We start from the raw sequence: 16,607 nt of genomic DNA on the forward strand, positions 1-16,607 counted from the left end.
TCTTATTGGAGTCTCGCGGACGCCTTCCTCCGTGAGACACTTTCGGGGGCTTCCTGTAGTTGACCATATTACAGGTCGCCCGATAGACATTCTCTCGCGAGTCTATCAAACTGGTATATTCCGTGAACTTGGGCTCATAGTCCTTCCGAGGTTTCTTTGAATGGTCTCCCCGGTTGGAGTTTCTTCCGCTTCGTTTGCTCCGCGATTGGCTTAAATTTTGTTCTGGGCCTTCTGCTTGCGGCTGCGGCAAGCCAGGAGCGATACTACATCCGGTTTGTATAGCTCCGTACCCAGAGAAATGGGTTTGACTCGGCGTCTGAGCAGACGCAGAAGGCCCATACACACTTGGAGTGAATTGGGCTCCTGGAAGCGTGAGGGCTGGTGCGGGAGCTTGCGAAGCAAAGCTCGGCGCAGTCACGGAAGGCGTTGGAGCCGGGGGGACTCCAAAGGCCTGCTGGTAGGCATCCTCAAGGTTGATGATTCCCTGAGCTTTTGACATGAATTCGGACAGCGTTTCTGCCCGTCTCCTTTGCATTTCCCCCCATAGCAGGGAGCCGACAGTAAGGCCCGATTGAAGGGCGATCAGCTTCATGTCATCGCTGACCTTGGTCTTTGCAGCAGCTTCCATCATTCTCTGAATGAAAGCTTTGAGGTTCTCATTGGGTTGCTGCTTGATGTTGGTTAAGGAACCAACCTCCATGTCGTGGTCGCGGGCAGCAATGAACTGCCTCCTGAATGCGGACTGTAGCTCCTTCCAACTGTGGATTGATCCGGGAGCTAATCTTTTCCACCAGTCCTCCGCGGACTTGGTAAGGGTGAGTGAGAAGCACATGCATTTGGCGTCCTCACTGACACGCGCCACTTGCATCATTTTGTTGTATTTAGCTAGGTGGGTACGCGGGTCTGTCCTCCCATCATATAATTCTATGTGAGGCATTTTGAAGTTATCCGGGAGGGACGTTTCCGCGATCCTCCGAATACATGGTTCCGGGTCTTCCTCCTCAAAGTCTGACAGGGCCCCACTTTGCTTCCAGACCAGCTTGGTCAAGGCAGCAATCTGTTCCTCAAGCCTCTTCGTATCACTCTCTGGGAGGTCACGTCCCTGGAGATTGTCATTAATATGATTTCAGAGGTCATCTCCGCGAGGCCGGGCCTTTTCTCCTTTGGTCTTTTCATACTTGGCCTCCAACCTTCTTCTTAGGTCCACCGTGGACCAACTATCTTCGGAGTGCGAGTTCGCAGCCCGACCGTCCTGGTTGACGGAATCACTGGGGCGGTTGTTCCTTCCCCTAGGCCTGGGTGCCTTAGCACCGGGCCTTTTAGGCACGGAGTGCCCCGTTGGGGCTGAAGGACGTCTGGGCTTAGGAGCGCGAGAGACCTTCTGCGCGCAGGGGGGGCAGTCGGCCTGGTGATTCACGCCTTTAGGAGGTGCAGGGGCGTCAGCGCGCACAGGCTCTCCAACTTTTTCTTTGCCCTTGTTAGGGGCGGCTTTGGATGGTCCAGCAGCGGCTGGATCCGGCATAGCGGCATCAGCACCACCTAAAACAGAGGCGTCCTCGTCCGAGTCGCCTAGGTCTCCGAACTTGCTTTGGAGGCGCTCCATCATGCGCTGCATTTTTTCGGAGAGGCGCTCCTGCTCAGCAAGCTTGGCTTTGGTGACCTCTAGTTCTTCGGCTACTTGGACCAGTTTTGGGTCCTTCTCATAGTAGCAGCCGTCCTTGTAATAACCGTCTTGGACATACTCTTCTTCGTCTTCTAAGTATGTCGTATCTTCGGTACTGACCCAATCCTGGCGGGATGTCGGGTCTTCACCTTGGTAGTCCAAGGGTTCGTTTTGCACCGCATCTTCCATCACAGTATCGTGGTTGACCCTAGCATTTTTGTCAACCGCGGATTTTCTCGTAGTCACCATCTCTTTAGCACGAAGTGAATACAAAAAACGTACACAGAAAAAGAGCTGACTAACAACTTCCTACAGCTCTCAATGAAAGCACCAAAATGTTTACCGAGTTTTTCGGAAACGAACACAAACAGAATAATAAAAAGATAAGAATTGTAGAAGTGCTGAAATGTAACTAAACAAACAGTGTTTTTTACGTGGTTCAGGCGTTAACAAGCCCTAGTCCACGAGTCGATGTTATTATACTTGGAAGGGATTACAGTAAGATGGCTGGTGTACAAGAACTTCACACACTCACAGTGTTTCTCTCGGGTTCTCTTGAAGAAGATGAAGCTAGAGAGATTTTAGTAGAGTTCTTGCTATGTGATTTGTTGGCCGTCCCTCTTCTTGTAAAATGAAGGGGTCTTTATAGCTAGGGTTTTGGATTAGGGTTTTTCTCTACGTACATGAGTCTTAATTACACCAGCCATAAATAGGGGATACAATTACTGTAGTAGCATGGCTACAAGACTCTATGTGGGTATATTTACGTGAAAGTATGGGGAACACACAAAGTCAGCCGTCTTTTCCAAGTTGTCAGCGGAACAGTAGGCGAAAAGGTACCCTTAGGCGTGCTGGGATGTGTGCGGCTTTGACCTGTCGAGCGTGTCAGGCGGGATCCTGTGTCAGGTGGATATCATTCCAAATATGCCTCCTCCATGACTCGACCGCTTGGTTTTGTTCCGTGCGAGGCACGGAACTGTTTCCGCGAAGACCACTTGAAGAGCTTCTCCTGGAAGTTTGTGACTCCATAGTCACTTATCTGGTTTAAGTCCGTGACCCCATAATCACTTATCTAGTTTAATTTCATGACCCCATAGTCACTTATCTGGTTCAAGTTCGTGACTCCATAATCACTTATCTAGTTTAATTTCATGACCCCATAGTCACTTATCTGGTTCAAGTTCGTGACTCCATAGTCACCTATCTGGTTAGGGTGTGGAACCCAAGTTCGTGACTCCATAGTCACTTATTTGGTTAGGGTGTGGAACCCAAGTTCATGAATCCATAGTCACTTATCTGATTGGGCTGCAAGCCCCAGCATGATTACTAGAATCATTATTGATATTCACTTAGGATTGACTTGATAGTCATCTATATAGGAGGGCAGGGCCCACAATCACTTATTTGGACTTCCTTGCATGCATGAAGAGGGCTATAATTGCTAGGCATGCTTCTTATGATTTAGTGACATGTTATTACCTGTTCATTAGCATATTGAGTTTTCATGCTGAGCCTCGGCTTACGGGTGCTATGTGGTGTAGGTAAAGGAAAAAGAAAGTTGGACCATCTTTGAGTTGGAGAGCTTAGGTGACGATGTGTACATATGCAGCTGCTCGACCGTCACGGTTGAGGGTTTAAAGAGGAACTAGGGATAAATCCTATTTTGCCGCTTAGGCCGGCATGTTGTAAATATTTTATTCTAATTAACCTTTAAATTATATTTTTGGGATCGCAATGTATACAGTAAACGTTTTAGTGAAACGTTGTATCGTTAACCAAATTTTTTTACCCTAAACTGTTAATCACACTTAGTTACTTGATTATGACCAAATGGCTCGGTTAGCGAGTTTATCCCTGTTTAAAATGCACAATGTAACGGTCCCTAGGTAGTAGGGTATTGCAAACTTGGTATCAGAGCGGACCAAGGTTAAGGGTTCCTGTAGACAAGCTCGTCATGGACACTCATCACTAAAGACAAGCTTCACTCAGGGTATGGTAACTATTTATGTGGTTATGTGCTTAACTACTTAAATACGATGTAAATGATTTACCTGCTTATTGTATTAGGCAGCATGCGATTATGATAGAGCCTAGCTCTTGATTATTGATATGATTATATGATTACCTGCTTAGTGAATATATAAATGTTGCATTTACATGCTGGAGTTGGAAGCATGGTGTGTATGTTGGAAGAGCAGGGGGTTATGATTGATGAATGAATGCCATAGGCATGTTTTTAGCACTGCAGTGGTTTATGAATGTAGTGTGGTATGATTGTTCCCATGGGGAAAGATTTTAATATGCTTATCATGTTTAATAGATCAAGTTATTGACTGCAGATTCAATCAGCAGGTATGTATCCAAGGCAGATAATGAGACCTAGTGGTGGTTATACCGAGGCTGGGAATTACAGCCAGGGTTTGAGTTCTTCACCTGCCCCTCAGAATTTCCAGTGGGTGTTTAAGATATGAACTTAAGATTGTAGAGGCAAGAGGAAGAGATTAGGTGTTTAAAATAGCAGCAGAAATTATCAAGGAACACCTATTCCTTTGCAATGCCAGGAGTGGCATCAGTATTGGCTAAACCTAGTGTTGAGAAAAAGTGGAAATTTCTTTGTGGAAGATTCCAGGAATATTACCCTCTAGTCTTTGAGGAAGGCCTAGATCCATTCAGAGCTGAGGAATGGATGGGCATGATCAGTTCCATCCTCGAAAGTATGGGGTGATAGGTCATGACAGAATGATCTATGCTACATATGTATTGCGAGATGATGCTCAGACATGGTGGGAAGTAGTATCTCAGACATGAGATACAGCTATGATGGACTGAAAAGAATTTAGGCAGCTGTTTAATGAAAGATATTACTGTGATGTAGTCAAGACTGTTAAGATTAACGAGTTTCTGAATCTGGTTCAAGAAAATACAACAGGAGTCGAGTATGTTAACAGATTCGATGGGTTGGCCAAGTTTTATTTTGATATGGTACCCACGGATGTAGCTCCGAAGGAAAGGTTTATCCAAGGATTGAATATCAGAATAGCTCAGGGCATTAGAGTTGCCCCAGTGCATGAAATTTCTACCTACGCTCAGGTGGTAGGAAAGGTTGTTTGCTGTTGAGAGCATAGGAAATGAGATTATAAAGGAGGATGCTGGAGAGCGTAGTACTCAAGTAGTGATACCTCCATTTATTGGATCAAGCAAGGACAAGGATTGGAAAGTCTACCCAAAATGCACTCAGTGTAAGAGGCGTCATCTGGGAGAATGTCGAGCAAGGGTCTGCTTCTTTTGTGGAATAGTTGGGCACCGTAAGAGGAATTTCTTAAGGCGAAAGAAGGATGAGCAAAAGGGGATGGACAGCTTGACTCCAGCTCGAGTGTTCATCAAGGGTGGCAGGTCAGCTTTCTAGTTCTGATTTTTGATAATGGGCTGACTAGTTTTGGTGCCATGTTGTTCTTTGTTTATTGCATCTAGAGAGGCATAGACTTGTTATGCAGATTGCATGGTTATGTTATGATGAGTTAGATTTTGGTGGAAATGACTCATCAGTTGTTTTGATAGAGTTGGTTATGACTGACCTCCATATGATCCTGGATATAGATTGGTTAGCCAAGTATGGGGCAATGATAGATTGCAAGGAAAGGATAGTAACCCTTGGGGCTTGAGGGTGAGAAACCCTTGTATTTGTTGGAATTGTGCATGGACCCCGTATGCTTATGACATCTGTATTTAGAGCTAGAGATCTATTGCAGGAGGATGCATAAAACTCTCAGCTAGTGTGGTGGATACCACTTAGATCGTGCCAGTGGGACTAGGACAGACTGCATTAGTTTGTGAGTTTCTTGATGTATTTCCAGGGAATTTGTAACAACCCAAATTTACTAATAAGGCTTAAGGGCCTTGATTAGTGTTCCGGGAGGGCATAATTGGATTATATGTGATATAATGATTTAAAAGCATGTTATACGACTACTTGAATATTTGTGATGCATGACTATGTGTATTAGTATGCATGTAGGCCTTGATTAGGTTAGAAGGGCATAATCATAATTTTGGCCCGTTGAAGGCATAACTGTATATATATGTGATAAACTGTCGAGACCACATTATTATGTGGATATATTTGTAATCTGTGACTTGAGACGATCCCAGTGAGCAGTTTAGCGAAAAAGTCACGGCGGGGATTTATACCCAGCTCGGGGCGAACCTCGGGCTATTTCTGGGAATTTAGAGAATATACTTAGGGTCAATTTTGACATTGAGGAATATAACTGGTGATTAGTTAGGTGTCGGGAGGAAAGCGGTAAATATTAGAGACATTCGAGGAATTAGCGGGAAAATTGGGTGAAATGACCAAAATGCCCCTAGGTGGATTAGAAGACTTAGGAATTATGGGAGGGTATTGTGGTCATTTGGCTTACAAAGGATAAATGTTATTAGGCTTTATACTTAGTGGATTGTGTAGAAAGGGCTGGAATTCTGAGGGAAAGAAAGGAAAGAAAAGAAAGAAGAAAAGGAAAAAGGGAAATTGGAAGTCTATTTTTCTCTCTCTCGGTTTAAGCTTTTCGTCACCATTTCTTGATGTCCTTTGGGCCAGAAACTCAGGGAGAGTCAGAGCAGAAGCTTGGGGCTTGGGCTCTTGGTCTGGTTTGAGGAGTTGGCAGGGGATACTCATATTTTGAGGTAAGGTTCAATGTAGTTTTCAGTTTCTAGTTTTTGGTATTGTCATGGATTTTGAGCTGAGTTATGATGGGAAATTTTAGGGAAATTGAAGCTAAGTTTAGAGGAGGTGAAGGCCAAGCTAGTGAGGAGGTTAACCTAGGCTAAGCTCATCCAGCAAAGGCAAGGAATTCTAGTTCAAGTTCTATGGTTTTGGTTGTTGTTTTTGTTAAGTTTCTGAGCTTTAGGTCCAGCTATGGTGAATTCTTTGATTAGTTGTGCATGTGATTGAGTTATGTGTGGTTGGAATTTTTGGGATGAGTGGAGGATGTTGGTGTAACAACCTAAATTTGCTAATAAGGCTTGGAGCCTTGATTAGTGTGCCTGGAGGGCAATAATTGTTATACTGCATTAATTTATGTGAATTTAATGAATATGTGGTTAGAATGCATGTTTAGGTGAAATAAATATGCATGTGAACCCCGTTTGTATGATAAGGGTAAATTGGTAATTTTAGCCCGCTGAGGGCATAAATGTGATAATTGTATTATGTGATTTGTACCACGTGAGTGTGGTAACATTATTGTGATGCACGTGTCGAGACGGTCCTAGAGAGCTAGTAAACTTAAAAAGTCACAACAGGATTTTTATACCCAGCTCGGGAGGAGCCTAGGGGGGTACTTTGGGAATTTCATGTTTGAGTTAAGAACTAGTGGTTATAGTTATTGGTGATTGAGTAACCTGGGTAACCATTTGTAACAGCTGTGAGTAACAAGTTTAGATGGAAAATGGTAGAATTGAAATAGAAGTGAAAGGACTAGAGTGCCCTTGAAGGTTTAGTTAGGAAAGGATTATTAGGAGGGGTAGAATGGTCATTTGGCAGGGGGTTTAGAAAAATTTCAGCTGGGATATTGGGGTACACGGTTTAGGCTTAGTCATATTATGGTTTTGTTAAAAAAAAATAGAGAGAAGAAAAGCTAGATGAAAAGCTAGGGCAAGAAGAAGAAGAAGAAGAAGAGTAGAAGGGGCTGAAGTGGGAATTAGGAGAAGAATCAAAGAAGCTTAAAGGGTGGATTCTCCACTTGAGGTAAGGATTCTATGTAAATTTAAGGCTTGTTTCTGTTTTGGTTTGAGAAATTGAAGCATGAGTTAAGTTTTCAAGTCTTGTGTTGAGTTTTCTGAAATTCGAAATCAAAGGGTGGATTTTTGGGTGTGATTGTGTGTTTGATCTTGATGCTAGTGTTTATGGGTTGTTAGGTGGTTCATTTGAGGTTTTAAATTGATCTTGGGGTTTAAGTATTTGTTTGGGATGATTTGGAGGGGTATTGGCTCGGGGAAATGCAGAGGAAAAACCCAGATTTCTGGGTTCGCGAAGGAGAGCCACGGCCCTGTTCTTGGGCGCCGCGGCGCGAGACTGTTTTCAGTTAGGGGAACTTTCTGACTTCTCTGGGCGCCGCGGCCCTCATGGGTAGCGCCGCGGCGCTAGGCTATTTTCAGGATGGGAAATTTTGCATTTTTGGGCATTTGTTCCGGGGGCTCGGGGGATGTTTCCGATGCATTGTTTTAGGAATTTGGAGGTCCCGAGAGTACGGGATTGGTACCGGAAAGTGGTTTTGGAATTGGTTAGTATTAAAGAGTGTTTACATGTGTTGTGACTAGGGTTTCGGCGAGGCTCAAGTTAGAGGACCGTGCTCGTGACTTTGGTGCACTGTGAAGCTCGGGATACAGGTAAGAAAACTGTAGCACCCGTAGGACAGGGCATGCACCCATAGTGTTAATGCAGGGCACGACCCTAAATTGTATTACATGTTATGGTATAGTTTTGATTGAATTGTTATATGTTTGAATGTTATTTGAATTGTACTATATGTGATTATAGTAGAGAGAACAACAAAGGTGCCGAGAACGGCAAAGGAGCCGAGAACGGCAAAGGTGCCGAGAACGGCAAATGAGCCGAGAACGACAAAGGTGTCAAGAACAGCAAAGGAGCCGAGAACGACAAAGGTGTCGGAAACGACAAGGAGCCGAGAACGGCAATGGAGCCGAGAACGGCGAAAGGCCGAGAACGGCAGCAGGGCTGGAAGTAACACTTAGCACGTGGAATGTTTGTTTAGTCTAATTGACTACTTGGTTATCTGTGGATTATCTGATAGGTTGATTATATGATATGCATATGATATATGTTGTTTGAGTTTTCTTGCTGGGCTTCGGCTCACGGGTGCTCTGTGTTGCAGGTAAGGGCAAAGATAAAGTCAACCAGCCATGAGTATGGAGAACATGAAGCGGCGCGTACATGTTTGGCCTGCCCGACTGCTTTGGTTGGGGGCATTTTTAAAAATGGTTGTATTAACCTGTAATTTTTATAGTCAATCAACTGTAAACTTATTTTAACTTGTAAAAATTTGGTAAACCTTATTTTGGGATCCCAAATGATAGACACTTGAAGTTTTCAACAAAGTAAACCATTTTCAAAAGATTACAGCCTTAACTTTTGCTTAGTCACACTTTTGTTTTAAAAACCTCGGTTAGCGAGTTAATTGCATAATTCTTCGTAAAACTCACTTAGTAACGGCTCTAAGGTAGTAGGGCGTTACAGTTGGTAGGCTTGTTTTTATGTTTGGTTGAAGTTTGGAAGAGTTTTGGTAAGGTTACGCTCGGGGAAAATCGAAGGAGGAAAATGCTTGGTTTGCTGTGCTGTGACTAGCGCTACAACGCTAGTCATTAGGCGCTGTAGCGCTAGGCTGAGTGGTCTGGGGAGCCTTAGGCTCTGTTTGTAGTGCTATAGAGCTCTCCTTAGAGCGCTGTAGTGCTACCTTGTTTTCAGAAAGTGGTTTTTGGGTTAATTTCATGGGTTTTTGCTCGGGGGTTCGGGGTTCGATTCAACCACCCCGTTTGGTGGAATTAGACCTTCCCGAGGGCTCGGGATTGGTCCCGAGACTAGGATTTTGGACTTAAGGTTTGGTGATGATTTTGATCTATGGCTGTGACTAGGTGTGCGCTAGGGCTCGAGCGGGATTGTGCTTGAGGATCAAATTGAATAAAGCTAGCAAATCTAAAGGTAAGAAAACTGCACCCGGTTATGTGTTTGTGATGGGACTAAGAGCTCCCTATATCGGTATGATGTCATAGATGGTATTATGCCATGGGACATGTGATAAACGGCCTAAGGGTGCCGTAAATTATACTTGCGCACAGGGCGCGGCTCGGCCACTGGTAGCCGAGGATAACTTAATATTCACTGAGCTTGGTTTAAGCGGGCTGGAGTCAATGGGATAAATAGAGGGTGCAGCCTAAGGGCGTTAACCCTAGTTATCATATGTGAATTGATTATTGATATGAAATGATATACTTGGTATGCTGAATACTTGATTAACATGAATGCTTAAACTGTTGAGTAAATACTTATGCGGTATGAGTTATCTGATTGTTATTGAATGATTGTTCTCTGTTATTGTGTTTTCTTGTTGGGCCTTGGCTCACGGGTGCTGCATGGTGCAGGTAAAGGCAAAGGCAAGTTGGACCAATCCTGAGATGGAGAGCTGCGGGGCTGAATGTACATAGTCAGCTGTTCGGCCACCACGGCCGAGGAGTGGAATAGGACGAGAAATGCTTATCCATTTGTTTTGCCTTAGGATGGATAATCACTGTATTTAAATCTTAAATCTTTTGTAAATAGTCTTTAATTATTGCTTTTGGGATCCCATGTAAAAAGAAATTGTATATATGTATAAGAAATGCAACTTTTAAGACCAAAATCTTTTAACCCTAGTTCAACTATAGTTTTAGTAACACGTTTCGAATTAAATGACTTGATTAGCAAGTCTTGCACCTTTATAAACACACAGTGTAACGGTCTTGGCTATCCAGGGCATTACAGAATTTGTCAGGATTATTTTTACCCAAAGAGATAGAATTGTAATTGGATTGGTGCTAGGGACAGAACCATGGCTAGGGCACTGTATTGAACAGCTTCAGCAGAACTGTAAGAACTAAAGGCTCAAATACTGAGTGAGATGGTATTCTCCAAGGTGGATCTTTGATCTGGTTAGCATTAGCTAAGGATCAAGAAGAAGGATAAACATAAGACTGCTTTTTTATCTCAAATGAGGGCACTAGGAGTGCTGAGTTGTGTCTTGAGGATTTGATTGATCTTGAGTTGTTTTGATGGATTAGATGAACAGAGTATCCAAAGATTATCTGAATTGGATTTGTGATCGTCTTGATTAACGATATTGTGGTATACTCTCAGTTGGAGATTTTCCAAGGTCAAGGAATGCCTCAGAGGGCAGGAGTTTCCATGGACGGGCAGGATGTTACATGCGCTTTGGGAAAGAGTCCTAAGTCTTCTTACAAATCAGAACCAGTTAGTAGGTTGTTATGACACCTCAGTGATAGGGAAAAAGGGATTGCCTATGCATTATGTTAGTTGAAGGGTGTGACCAGAACTAGAGCAGAGTTACTTGTGGGCCAGGTGGCCAACATTATGTTTGAGTTACTCTTGTAGAGAAGATAAATGGGAAAACAGCTAAGTGACCCACAGATGGGAAGAATTGAGGGTAATGTCTTATCTGGATTAGCTAAGGACTATGCAGTGTCATATATGAGTTTAGTAAGGTATTAGGATCGGATTTGGAATCCGATGGACACTGAGATTAAACAGGAGATTCTGGATGAATCTCATATTACCCCTCTTATTCTCTTCATCCAGGCATCATGAACATGTATCTGGAAGCTTTATAGTGATGGTCTAGGATGGAGAGGGACGTAACATAATATGTGGCAAAGTTCTTCACCTGTTAGCAGTTCAAGACAGAGTATCAGGAACCAGTAAGGCCATTAGAGCATTTGTGTATTCTATAATGGAAGTAAGGAAACATCACGATAGATTTTGCGGTGGGGCTGCCCAAGATAGTGGGCCAGCGTGATTTGGTTTAGGTCATTATGGACCAGTATTTAAGTCAGGTTACTTCTCTCAGTAAGGACAAGTAAACATTTGATCAGTATACAAACCTCTATGTGAGAGAGGTAGTGCGCCTTCATATAATTCGACGTCTATCTTATTAGATAAGGACATTGTTATTACTTCCAAGTCTTGAGGAAGGTTGCCGAAGGTGATGATTATACAGTTGGAGTTTAGTACAATTTATTATCCTCAGACTTATGGTAAATCAGAGAGGGAGTTATCTAGTTATTGGAAGGGCACTTTTTGTGATGCTGTATGATAGAGAATGTATAACACCCATTCATTGGAATGTGATCGATAAGATGTTATTTGGATCCTGAGGTAGTTCAGGGGACCATTGAGGTTATTGAAAAGATTAGAGTTGGGATGCTCACTTCTCTATGTAAATGGGAAAGTTATATTGATTTGAAATGTTGGAATATGGAATTCCAAGTGGAAGACTATATCTTCCTTAGAATATCACCATGGACAGGGGGTGAGGAAATAAGGGCAAGTTGAGCTTTAGATTAGTAAGGACTGTTTGGATCCTAGATAGGATTGGTCAGGTTGCCTTTGGGTTATCCTTAGTTTTGGCACTGTTGGCTATATAGAGTGTATTTTATATTTCCATGTTGAGGACATGTGTTAGATGAAACTCATGTTTTGAGTTATGAGGATTTGGAGATTTAGGCTAAGTTATTGTAATGCCCCAAATTTCCTAATAAGATTTAGGACCTTGATTAGGAGGCCGGGAGGGCCATAATTGATTTATTATGTTATTAAATGATTATATGCATGTTTATGTGAAATATGATGATAAATGCATGCATATGGGTCCATTTTAATTATAAGGGCATTTTGGTAATTTGGTCCGTTGAGGGCGTAATTGTGTATTTTCATGCATGTTGTTGAATTATGAATAATACCACATTATATGTGGATTTGTTCGAGCCATTCGACATGAGCCGATCTTTGAATGCAAGTTATTGGTCTAGTCATAACGTGGTTAGTTTCGGGGCTCAGGGTGAGTCTCGGGGTAATTTGGTGATTAGAACATTACCGGAAAGTAAAGGTAATGAGATATGATTTATTAGTATTTGAGGATATTGGAAATAACGGGAATTGGAGGGTGTTAATTATGATTAACGAGATAGGTGGGAAAGGACGATTTTGCCCTTGGTGGTTGTTAAAAGTTTTAATTAGGCTTGGGGGCATTTTAGTCTTTTCACCCTAAGGATAAATATAACAAAGGAAAGCTGTAGAAACCTTCCAAAATAGAGCTTCTTCTTCTCCTCAACTGATCACCATTTCTCTTCAATTTTTCCTTGGATTTTAAAGCTCTTTTTGAGGAACCAAGGTAGCGAATCAAGTCTTGATAAGCTAGGGTTGTGTTCTACCATTGAAGAGAGTGTAATTCTGAGCTTGAGGTAAGTTTTTAACCATAGAATCTCTGGTTTCTTGCTTTATTTTCTTGTTGAGTTTCAGTTGGGTTTTTGGTTTGAAAGTTGAGTTTCAATGGGAGTTTTTAGCAAAGGTTACTTGGGTTATGTTTCCAAGGTCATGTGTAGGTGGTTTTTGGGTTCAATTGGGGGTTTAAATGGAGTTTGGAAGCTTGTTTTTCACGTTGGAAATGGAGGATTCTAAGGAGGGAAGAACTAGGGAAATTATGCCTTGTCCTAGCGCTACAGCGCCCAAATGGTGGCGCTATAGTACTAGCCATGGAAAAATTCCCCTGGTTGTAGCTCTGGGGCGCTAGGGGGACAGCGCTGTAGCACTACCCTATTTTTCTTGATGCATATTTCAGGCATTTTTAAGGGTTTTTGGCTTGGGGTTTCAATTCCTAAGGCTCGAGATCGAATCTACTCACCGTTTGGGTACAATTCTGTGTCCCGGGAGTGAGGTTTAGGTCAAGACCCTTTTATTGTTGATTTAATTAATGGAAGTTATAATTGGTTATGACTATGTGACTGCTAAGGGATCAAAGGATTGATCATTCTCAAGGGTCGTTCAATTGTTATTTTTCGCTTGAACTAGAGGTAAGAAAACTGCACCCAGTATGTGATGCATGTGACGCACGAGAAACATGTGATTAGGGCATGCCATGGATATTGAATATGAGATTGATCAGAGCTTGAGTCTCTGTGTTTGTGCATGATCCTAATTATGCTGCAATTGTTGAGTCAGCATACTGAATGCCCTACATTTGGATATTTGACATGTGATATATGCATGCTTGCATTGCTTACTTGTGCGTGGCACTGATTCACTAGTCAGAAATTGACAATGGTGTCGGTATTAACTGTGAAGCTGTGACTCACTAGTCAAGTTCGGCAGTGGTACTGAGCACTGGTCACATGGTATTGACTAATAAGTCAAGAACAATCTTAGCGTGTTTAACGCAAGCCGACAAAGATTAGATCTAATCAACATCTGCATTGAATGACTTATCATGAGCACTAATGCCAGACCGACCTAAAGTTCGATGAAAACTAAAAGCGCTTTTCTAGCCTATGGCTAGTCACTTAGAGCCAGGGACAAAAGGCCCAGGTGACTGCTTCGTCACATGGCTATGGGTGCTGAGTTCGTAGTGACTTACTCATCAGTCACTCATCTGATTAGAGCCAGGGCCAGAAGGCCCAAGTGACTGCGTCGTCACATGGCCGTGGGTGCTGAGCCCTGTAGTGTCTTGCTTGTCAGTCACTCGTTATGGTTAACAGAACCTCAAAGTGGTAAATCACTCATCTGATTAGGATTGACTTGATAGTCATCCATTCAGGAGGGCAGGATTACTCATCATGAATCCCCCGTCATTATCTGAACTTATTTGCATGCTTGAATAGGGCTATTATTGTTAGGCATGCTTGATATGATTTTGTAACATGTTATTACTGTTCATGAGCATGTAATAACTGTTCATGAGCATATTAAGTTTTCTTGCTGGGCTTCGGCTCACGGGTGCTATGTGGTGCAGGTAAAGGCAAAAGAAAGCTGGACCATCCTTGATTGGAGAGCTTAGGTGACGATGTGTACATATGCAGCTGCTCGACCGCCACAGCCGAGGGTTGAAAGAGGAACTAGGGTTAAACCCTATTTTGCTGCTTAGATCAGCTGGTTGTAAATATTTTCTTGTAATTAACCTTTAAATTATATTTTTGGGATCCCAGTGTATACAGTAAATGTTTTAGTGAAACGTTATATCTTAACAAAAAAATTTAACCCTAAACCGCTAATCATACTTAGTTACACGATTATGGCCAAATGACTCAATTAGCGAGTTTAGCACTGTTCAAAATGCACACCATAACGGTTCCTGGAGTTTAGGGTGTTAAAGTTATCTTGTGAGGAATAGCCGGTCCAGATATGAGATAGAAAGAACAGAGTTTCAAGAAACAAAGCTATACCATGGGTTAAGGTATTATACAGACATAGTGAGGTCGAGGTAGCGACCTGGGAACTGGAATCACATATGTGGAATTGATATTTTGTCCTGTTCAGATAAATTTTAAGGATAAAATTTATGTAAGGAGGGGGTAGTTGTAACGTCCCAAATTCCCTAATGAGGCTTAGGGCCTTGATTAAGGGGCCAGGATGGAAAATCTTGGAATTATATGATTATGTGATATTTATGTGTATCATTATGTAATTATGTGAATAATATTATAATGTGACTTGATATGCATGTTTAGCTTATTAAATATGCATGTGGGCCCATTTATGTTCAATTGGGAAATTTTCATATTTGGTCATTTCAGGTATATTTGGCATATATGTGGTATGTGTTTGGTGCTTTATTATTATATGGTTATGCTAGAGTTACTCAGCACGAGACGATCCTAGGAGGCAAGCTAGTGGGAAAGTCATAACTGGATTTATACTTAACTCGGAATGAATCAAGGGGTATTTTGGGTATTTAGTACATTACCGGGATATTGGGTAATGGGAATAAATATTTGATGATAAATTAGGAGTTAGTGAGACCAGGGGGAAATTTTAGGTATTTTGACTATTTTACCCCCGAGGGCATTTTTGGATCCCCGAGCATTAGGATTTTCTTGAGGTTACTTAAGCTTGAAGTAACCTGTCAGAAACATAAAAAGAACGTTCTCTCTCTCTCCCGTTCCATTTTGACACTGTTAGCATTTTCGAAGGAAACTTGAGTTTTAGGACTCTGATTCATGCAAGGATTGAGGCATAGCGATTCTAGGGAAGATTAGAAGCTTATTAGCCGAAGGATTTAGCAAGAAACGATGTAATCAGAGGTAAGTTAAGCCTTGAATTCTTGAGTTTATTCTCTGTTCTTGGGGTTCTTGAGTTTTACGAATTCAAGACATAGATTATGAGTTCTTATGGGGATTTTGGGTATTTTTTGTTGTTTAAATGTTGCTAATCTTTTGAATGAACTGTTTGGGGGATTACAATGTTGATTTAAGGGGCTAGGGACCCGTTGTGGTCGAATTTGGAGTTTTGAAGCTCAAAGAAAATGAATTGAGGAACCCAAAATCTGGTTTGAACATTGTAGCGCTAGGTTGGTAGCGCTACAGTGCTGGGTTGTCTTTTTGGGGGTTGAGGTCCTGCCTGCAGTGCTGTAGCACCCATAGGTAGCATTGTAGCGCTAGTCAATCTTCAGAGTTTTGTTTTTTGGTACGTTTTGGGTTTTAACCCGAGGGCTCGGGGATGATTTCACCACCTTGTTTGGTGGGATTGGAGGTCCCGAGAGCGCGGGATTGGTCTCGGGATTGAGTTTTGGAACTCGAACTCATTGAAACACCGTTTATGCTTGTGACTAGGTTATCGCTAGGGGCTTGGAAACAGGATCGTGCTCGAGGGTTGTTCATTGGTAACCTGTGCTTGGACCAAAGGTAAGAAAACTGCACCCAGTATGTGATGCATGTGATGCATAAGATACATGTGATTAGGGCATGACATGAATGTTGAATATGAGATTGATCAGAGCTTGAGTCTCTGTAAATGTGCATGATCATAATTATGCTATTGAATGTTGAGTAAGCATGTTGAACATGTACGCCCTGATTTTCCCACGGGCTGATTAGCAAGCTGAGTTGCGCCCTAACCTTGATTATCTCGTGGACATCCCTCGCCACCGGAGCTGCGTTGTAAGGTCATACCTCCTTAGCTCGAGGATGGTTGGGGGTTCGCCTCTAGTAACTTAAAGACAGAGTCCGGGCCATGACGACCGAAGGTCGGGTCAAGCATCCAGCCCGCAGTACGAGCTGGGGTTGAAGGCTGTGACCCTTTATAAAGTCAGCCACGCAAGGTAAACGTGCATATATCAGACATCACGTGTCTGATATATCCCTGACTTCTCGGACACGCAGCAGGAACGTG

Source organism: Humulus lupulus, chromosome 3, assembly GCF_963169125.1.
Source record: "Humulus lupulus chromosome 3, drHumLupu1.1, whole genome shotgun sequence".
Taxonomy (NCBI): Eukaryota; Viridiplantae; Streptophyta; class Magnoliopsida; order Rosales; family Cannabaceae; genus Humulus; species Humulus lupulus.